The sequence below is a fragment of the Canis aureus genome, chromosome 24 (assembly GCF_053574225.1).
Source record: "Canis aureus isolate CA01 chromosome 24, VMU_Caureus_v.1.0, whole genome shotgun sequence".
NCBI lineage: Eukaryota > Metazoa > Chordata > Mammalia > Carnivora > Canidae > Canis > Canis aureus.
In genome coordinates this window covers 49958893-49967220 of record NC_135634.1, presented here as the reverse complement: position 1 = coordinate 49967220, position 8328 = coordinate 49958893, and positions in this window count along the sequence as shown.

Below are 8328 nucleotides of genomic sequence, written 5' to 3'. Positions count from 1 at the left end.
GAAGTGGGCAGCCGCGGCCACTTCCGGCGCCGCGGGCAGGTGGGCCGCGGCTTCCGGCGGGCGCGCCCCTCCCGACGGGCTCCCGGGGCCCCGCGCAGGGCGCCGCCGCCTCCTCCTCCGGCCTCCCGCGCGGACGTGAGGCCCAACGAGCCGGGGCGCGCGCTGTCCGGGGTGCGGCGTATCGGGCGCGCGGGGCGCGGGGGCCGGCGGCGCCGCGGTTCCTCCGCGGAAGTGGAGGAGTCTGGGAAAACACGCTCACCTGGGGGGGAGGAGCCTATTGCGCGGGAGCTCTGATTGGCCGGGTCCGTCCCCGCCCCCAAAGAGGGGGCGTGGCTTCGCGGGTGTGGGCGTGGCCTAGGTTATGTGGGCGGGGCCTCGCGGGTGTGGGCGGGGCCGAGGGAGGTCCCCGCGCTCCTCCTGGGGCTGCAGCAGCCGCGGGAGAGCGTGGATGCGACGCTGCGGGACGGGCAGCCCTGGTCCCTGCAACAGGCTCTGCATCTACCTGCTAGGAAAGGGGCGCGCCCCCCGCCCCCTGGAATTCCTTCGATGAGGCCGGGGATCCCACCTATTAAATCATAGCCCCGTGCCTCTCGCAAAAGCATTTACTGAGCAAATTGGGGAACAGAGCAGTGACTCTCCCTGCACTCTCGCTTCTTAAACGTTGTCACACGGTGTGTGTTGAGTGTGCATCCTTCACGCGCTTCCCGGGGCTGCAGGCCTGGCCGCCCGGGTGGGGGCAGAGGGCTTCCTGCAGCGCTGGTGGGACCTGATAACAGCAGGCGGCACCCTGGCCCACGCTGGGGTGACGCCCGTGGAGCCGCAGGGTAGGGAGCCAGGGGTGTGCCCAGCCCGCGGGCCGTCCACCGCAGCTGCGGGCGAGGGCGACGACACCCAGGCCTGGAAACCACCCAAGTGTCCACCGTCAGCGGTGGAACAGGTAACGGTGTGGTCTGGCCATCCAGACTCAGCCTTAAAAAGGAAGGGCACTCTGGGGTGCCTGGGTGGCTCCGTGGGGTAGGGGGATCTGACTTCAGCTGGGGTTGTGACCTCAGGGCCCCAGGTCGGGCTCCCTGCTCAGTGGGGAGTCTGCTTCTCCCTCTGCCCCTCCCCCCTGCTCAGGCTCTGGCCACTCTCAAATAAAAAAGTAAAATCTTTCAAAAAGAAAAGGAAGGATATTCTGACACCCTCTACAGCATGGATGAACTTGAGGACATCGTGGTGAGAAGAGCCAGTCACCAAAGGACAAACACTGTATGATTCTACTTATAGGAGGGACCTGGAGGAGTCAGATTCATAAGGACAGCACAGCATGGGTGCCAGGGGCTGCAGGAGGGGAGAATGAGGAGTTGCTTAAGGGGGACACAGAGTTTCCGTCTGGGGAGATGAAAAAGTTCTGGAGATTGACCAATGTATGATGGTGTGAATGTACTTAACCCTACTGAAATGTATGCTGTTAAAATTAAATGAAATAAAAGGGTTAAAAAAAGGAAGGTTTATTATGTATATCTTATCACAATTAAAAAAAAAAAAAAAAAGGAAGCCTGGCCCCACCCTACTCCCACCACAGAGGTCCTGATGCAGTTGGTCTGGCTGGGGTATGGCCTGGGCCTCACAATTTTTGAGGCTCAAGTGACTCTAACGTGCAGCCAGGCCTGGGAGCCCTGTCCCAGCTGGCTTCAGCTGTGCTGCCTTCCCCATCCCCAGTCCTCAGTGCCCTTGCATCAAGGGGTCAGCAGCCTGAGCAGAGCATCGCTTTGTGCCAGGGCCTGGCTCCGATGTTGCCCTTAGAACCCTGTCTCTTCTTAAGAAAGACCTGAGGCTCCACCCCATGCCTGGCCTCCCACCCCTCCTCCTAAATGCCCACCGGTGGGCACCGTGCCCTCAGTACCAGCAGGGGCTGGCGGTGGCACTAACCCCCCTCCCTGAGGCTGAGGTTAACAGCCTTGGTGCTGTGTCCAAAACACACAGTGGCTGAGACAGGACTCAGACCCAGGGCTGACACAGGCCTCACTTCTCTCCAGGGTCCCACTTCTCTGGGTCTGTTAAGCCCCAAACGCCCACCAACAAAAGGGAGCTCAGTGAATGCTACTGATGGAATTAATTCAGCTTGCATGATCTACACCCAACAGCAGTTTTCGAGTGCCGTCACAGCCCTGGGCACACAGGGCACGCCAGCCCACGGACACAGGGCTGGTGCCTCCTCAGGCAATCGGGGCTGTCTCTGCCCCCCTCCCATTCCCAGCAGCACCCGTGCGTTTTCCCACATCCATTGCTCCCTCCCACCCTAAAACCCACCCACAGCCTCCCGTTGCCATCTGATAGCTCGGGCCACCCCCACGCTGCCCACTCATCTATGGCCCCTGAATAAAATGCCCAGTGTCCCCAGACTATAACCTCCTTGAAGTCTGGCCCAATCTTTCTGGAAGATGGCTTGGCATTAAACGTTCCTAATCTTTGATCAGAAATACCTCCCCCAGGCATTTATTCTAAGAGAGTAATCAGTTGGTTTTTTTAATAATAAATTTATTTTTTATTGGTGTTCAATTTGCCAACATACAGAATAACACCCAGTGCTCATCCCGTCAAGTGCCCCCCCTCAGTGCCCGTCACCCATTCACCCCCACCCCCCGCCCTCCTCCCCTTCCACCACCCCTAGTTCGTTTCCCAGAGTTAGGAGTCTTCATGTTCTGTCAGTCTCATAAACAGTTGTGTGAGAGATTTAGCTACAGTGGTGCTCATTAGGTATAATTTTTATAGCAAAAATGTCCAACAAAGCTCTCTGGCACAGGAGGTCAGAGACAGGGGCTCTCGTCCTGCCCCTGTTCCCTTCTCCTGCTGGGAACACCACTGGTATGCCTGATGGCTAGAAGCCTGAGCCCCACAGCTGCATGTCGTGAGGACCCCACCCTGGGCTTGGGGTGCTGGCAACTCAATCCCAACGCCTAGCACTATGTATGGTCAGCAGATCACCACCCAACAGGGTGAGAAAGGGCAGCTTTCCTGGTTTCGGGGCCCTCTGAGCCTGCATGTGGGGTGTCTCTTCCAGGAGCCTTGGGCCAGGCCCCCCTTCTCCTCCCAAACCCTATCCCAGGTTGGGGACCCACCTTCCTCCTCTGCCCAGGCTGGGAGAGAAGCAAGGGTCAAAGCCAGAGGCAGCGTCCAAGCAAGCCTCCAGCCGGGGCCGGGACAGGGAAGGACAGGCAGCGAAGGGTGGGGAGCAGTCAGCGTGGCCCATGAAGCCTCCTCGCACACCCACCCTCCCTGGCCAGAGATGGCTGAGGACGGCGTCCAAGTCTGGCCGAGCTGCCGAGCTGCCACAGGAGCCCCATCAAAGCGTGTGTCTCCCCACAGGTGTCGAGGAGACCAGGCATCCCCGAGTCTCTCCTTTCAACATCCATGTAAGGCACCTGCTGTGCCCACCTCACAGGGAGGAGAGAGCCCCAGGCATCCTGGTGTCCTGGTCGCAGGGACAGTGACTCACAGCAGGAGCTGCAGACTCTCAGAGGATGACTCACCGCTCCCGGGAGAGACCAACCTTCCCGCCTGGCTCCAGGCCCCGCAGGTTCCCGAACACAGGACTCCCAGTTGTAAAACCAGTTGGGACCCTACCCCCCCCCCCCCCCGAACTGCTCCTCCGCCTCTCTCCCTCCTTTCCCCCAGGCTCACTCTTCCTGCCAAGCAACTCGTCGAGATTGAGTCTGTCCCCGGGCTGCTCATTCCTAAGCGACCCTTGGGACTCCCATGGGTTCCTTGGCCGGATGTGCAGGGCCCTTCCCCACACGTGCTCCCCGCCCTCCCTCCTGCAGCCCCCAGGACACATCTAGAACCCGGTGTCCGCACACCCTCGGGTCCCCACATCGGCAGCCCAGGGTCCCCCGCCCCCCACCCGCCAGCCTCCGCCCACACCCCCGCCGCCTCTATCTCTTCCCACCTGGACTTAGAGCCCTGTGCCGAGCTGCGCTATCTCTGCTGGCAGACGCTTAGGTTCCTCGACAGCTGCCTCCGGCGGCGGCTGGATATTCTGAATCTCTCACAGGACTTGTTATTGAACAAATGGGTAAAGTCATTCATCGCCCAGAACTGACAGGGCCCCTCGTCCAGGCGGCAGGTGAGAGCCCACCTGGTCGCCGCCCACGGAAGCTATGGTCCAAGGCGGCGGGGTGCACGGCGGCTCCCCAGAGCCTGTGAACGGGATCTTGTCGGGGAGAGGGGTTTGCAAACGAAATTAGGGCAATGACCTCAGGCGCTCTGGACTCAGGCTAGGCCCTAAATGCAAGGACAGGTGTGTTGATAAGAGAAAGGCAGAGGACAATTTGAGGCTCCGACCCAGAGGGGGAAGCCATGTGAGGAGGCGGCACCGACTGGAGGGAGCGGCCAAGCTGGGGAAGCCAGGAGCCGTCGGGAGCTAGAAGGGACCAGCAGGACCTGCCCCTAGAGCCTCCGGGGGACACAGGCCCACAGACCCCTCTGCCCTCCGAATCATGTGAGCCTGCATTTCTGCATCTTAAGCCACCGGGTGACGAGTGGGGAGCAGCCACAAGAACACACACCCCCACACACACCCCGTGAGGCAGCCAGAATCACGCCTCACCGCCACCCGGGGCCGGGGGACAGAGCAGGGCTGGGGGCGCACAGAAGGGTGTGCAGTCCACCACAGAGAGGAAGCAGCGGAGCCCAGGGTACGGACAGACAGCGGGACGGTCCGGCAAAGGCCACTGCCCGGGCCGCGGAGGGACGGCCTCGTGGGCCCCTGACCGACCGAGCATGTCCCGGGGTCACAGGGACGTCGTCGGGGCGCAGTGACTGCTGTGTGCGGGGAGAAGAGGAGGGAGACCCAGAGTGACCCCCTGCCACCCGCACTGGCCCAGCTGGGGCCCCGGGGACAGGAGACACCCGCCTCCTGTGGGCCGGCTGCCAGCGGCGGGGGGCACACGAGGGTGGCACCCACAGGCTGGTGAGGTCAGTCAGGAACCATGCATGGCCTCTCCGTGGGCTTGGATTCCTCACAGTGTGGCAAGCAGCTTCCCGGGGGAGGGGGTGTCCCGACAGCGGCAGCGGGCCGTGTGGGGACACCTCAGGAGCCGGGCAGCGGCGTGTCCACTGCATTCGGGTGGCCGGTCACCCAGCTCCGCATTCAAGGGGTGAAGGCACACGGTGCCACCTCTGTGTCCTTTCCGGGGTGTGGGCTGTGGGTAGCCACTGCTGCTGCTGCAGCTACTTGCAATGATGCAGCATCTCCTTGACGCCTGTCATTCTGTCCCTCTACCTCTGCCTCTCACTGTCCCCCTGAACCCTGGTCTCGCTGTGCCGCCGTCTGGCTCTCCCTTGGCACCCGGTCCCTCTCCCCTGCCCATGTGCCCTCTGCGGGGGGACTTCCTGGCTCCACTCTGAGCTCCAGGCCCTGCTTCGGTGACCGGCCACTGCCTCGCAGAATCACAAACTCCGGCCTGACCCCACGAGAGCAGCAGCTCCGGCATCCGGCGCCACCATGGGTCTCCCAGCTCCCGTCCTGGAGATGGAGCCCCGCCACCAGTCAGCCAGGGTCAGGCCCCTGTGGCCCAGAGCCCCCGCGGCCCAGCCTGCAGGGACCGGGTGGCCACTGGATAATCGAGAGCTTCAGCCATGGTCTGTGGAGGGGTTGGTTCCCTCACTCGCACAGCAGGTGGGTGACTGGTCGGGGCGCCCCACTGCTAATCAGTCTCGGCTCAAACTAGTGGAGCCACGAAGCCCCTGGCAGCCTGTTGTAGCAGACACTGTTGGTGCCCGCGGGCTCCAGAGCCACCACGCAAGGCAGTGAGAGGAAAAGGAGTACCGGGAGGTCACGGCCCTTGCATGAGTCAGGATTCGCACTCAGAGCCTGCCATGGTTTGGCTCCTGCTGCTGCCTGACATCACAGACCACCTGTCTCCACCCTTTCCCGTCCCTGTCCCCTACCCGCTCCTCTCCCCCCGGGACTATTTGCTTAATCTCTTGCACTCACCTTAGGCTCTGCTCGGGGAAGCCCACCGCATCAGTTAGGGCTCCCCAGAGACACCAAACCAGTAGGATGTGGGTGTGAGTGTACGTGTGTGTGTACATGCATTCATGTGTATGATACATGTACACACGCATATCACATACATATACACGTATGTAAAGAGATTTATTTTAAGGAATTGGCTCATGTGATTGCGAAGGCTGGCAAGTCTGAAATCCAGGCTGGCAGCCTGGAAACTCAGACAGAGTTTGTATGCTGCAGTCTTGAGGCAGGACTGCTTTTTCTCAGAAACCTATCCTATTTTTGCTCTAAAGTACTTCAACTGATTAGATGAGGCCCACCCAGATTATGAAGGGTAACCTCAAAGTCCACTGATTTGTAGATGCCAAATACCGTCACCGCAACACCTAGACTGGTGTTTGACCAAATAACCGGGCACCGTGACCTCGCCATGGTGCTTGGGCACAGCAAGGTCGCACCCACGTGCAGCCTCCACCGTGACAGTTTCCTCTGCGGCATCACCACGGACCTCCGAGTGCCCAGCTCAGCAACTGCAGGAGAGGCCACCTCTCGGCCCGCATGCCGTATCCACGGCAGGGAGTGCCCTGAGTGCCCTGCTGCCGGTGCCAGCCCCAGAGCTGGGTCCCCCCACCAGAGCCCGGCAGTCCCCCCGAAAGAACTGGATAAAGGGGAACAGGAACAGGGCCAAGGAAGCCAACACGGCCACATAGCTCCTGTCTGCCAGGTTGCTCAAAAGCCCGTCGCTTTGGTAACTTTTTCTCAGGATTTAATTTTTCCGCTGTTTGAAGACAAGATGGATTTCTCTTATTTTCTCAAAGGCCACAGCCAGAAAACACAAGCTATTTGACCTTCGGCTGTCTTTCCCAGGTGACCCAGTGCCCCCCTCGAGCTTTCCCCCACAACGGCGGCCACACTGGGGTCGGGACCAAGGGTGTGCTGGCTGCTTCTGAATCCATAAAGTAACAGAAGAATGCCCCGGGTTACAATTAATAAAGATCATTGTTCCTAGACGTGAACAAAGCCGGCCTTCATTTCTCTATTTGGTGGCCCATTTGGTGAAGCACTTAAGAAGCGCCCAGGCCAACATACACATATAGTGGTTTTAATTACATCCTGTGAATTTATTTTTCCAGAGAGAAATATTTCTTGGGGAAATGTCCATAAAAGTAACTTTAGCGGCCGTGTGCTCATGTGTGTGTGTTTCCTGTAGGAAGTCTGTTGAGTTTAAGGCCCAACGTCAGCGCAACTTTTTTACAGAGGCAGGGGGACGGTGAAGGTGGATGGGGACGTCGTGGCCTGGGGTCCCAGGGGGAGCTGGGCCTGTGGCCCCACCACTGAAGGAAGGCAGGCTGGCTGCGGGCGGGACGACTTCAATGGACATGCTGTCCAGGCAACACTCGGGAGCTTGCAGGGTTACGTCCACACAGCTCTGCGGGCTTCTCCACGTGGTCCTTAAAGACGACTCTAAGGGATCAATTTTAGAAGGAAGGAACAGGATCCCAGATGGAAGGTCTGAGATGCAAGACAGAATGATGAGCAGATATTGGTAAATATGTGAATAAATTGGAACAAAGTGTGGCTGCCTAGGCAAAAATAAAACAAATCATGAGCTTAAAAAAAAAAAAGGAAAATTAAAAGACCAGATACTACAGCATATCAGTTGGGATTGCGCTTGTATTGTTGGAAGAAACGAAAGGCATGGATGACTCGTAGACTTTGTAAACTGTGAGGAGTCCATGGTAGCTACTACGGGAACCATTAAAATAACAGCCGTCAATAAATAAATAAATAAATAACAACCGTCGCTTGAAAGCGTAACTTTCAAACTAGACAAATCGAGGAAAATGGAAGAAAAACGGGATGTAAACTTCTCTTTTTCCAAAACAAGACAGATAGAATTTTAAAAATGAAGCTGGAGAAAAGAACGAAAAGTGGCGAAAAATAGAGCCCACGCAATAAGACAGGATAGGACATCCACACGGAATCAGTCTTCCAGGTGAAAACAGACTGCCGGGCGGAGGGTTTATGAGCGTCACAGTTGAGATGTGAAAAGTCAGAGAGATTTAAAGGCAAAGGATGAAAACTTATCATCCAGGAGAAATCGCTTATCACAGCAGGTAGGAGACCTGAGGAAGCGCAGAAGCAAGTAGGAAAAGCATCTACGAAGAGTGTGACTTTGGAGAAGAGGAGCCGCAGTGTCGGTGAGGATGTGGGGAAACTGGAGCCCGGGCCCGGGCGGTGGGAACACAGAACGGCCCAGCTGCCCTTGGAAAGCAGGGCCGCGGCTCCTCGAACAATCTACCAGAGAGTCCGCACGACGCGGCGATTCC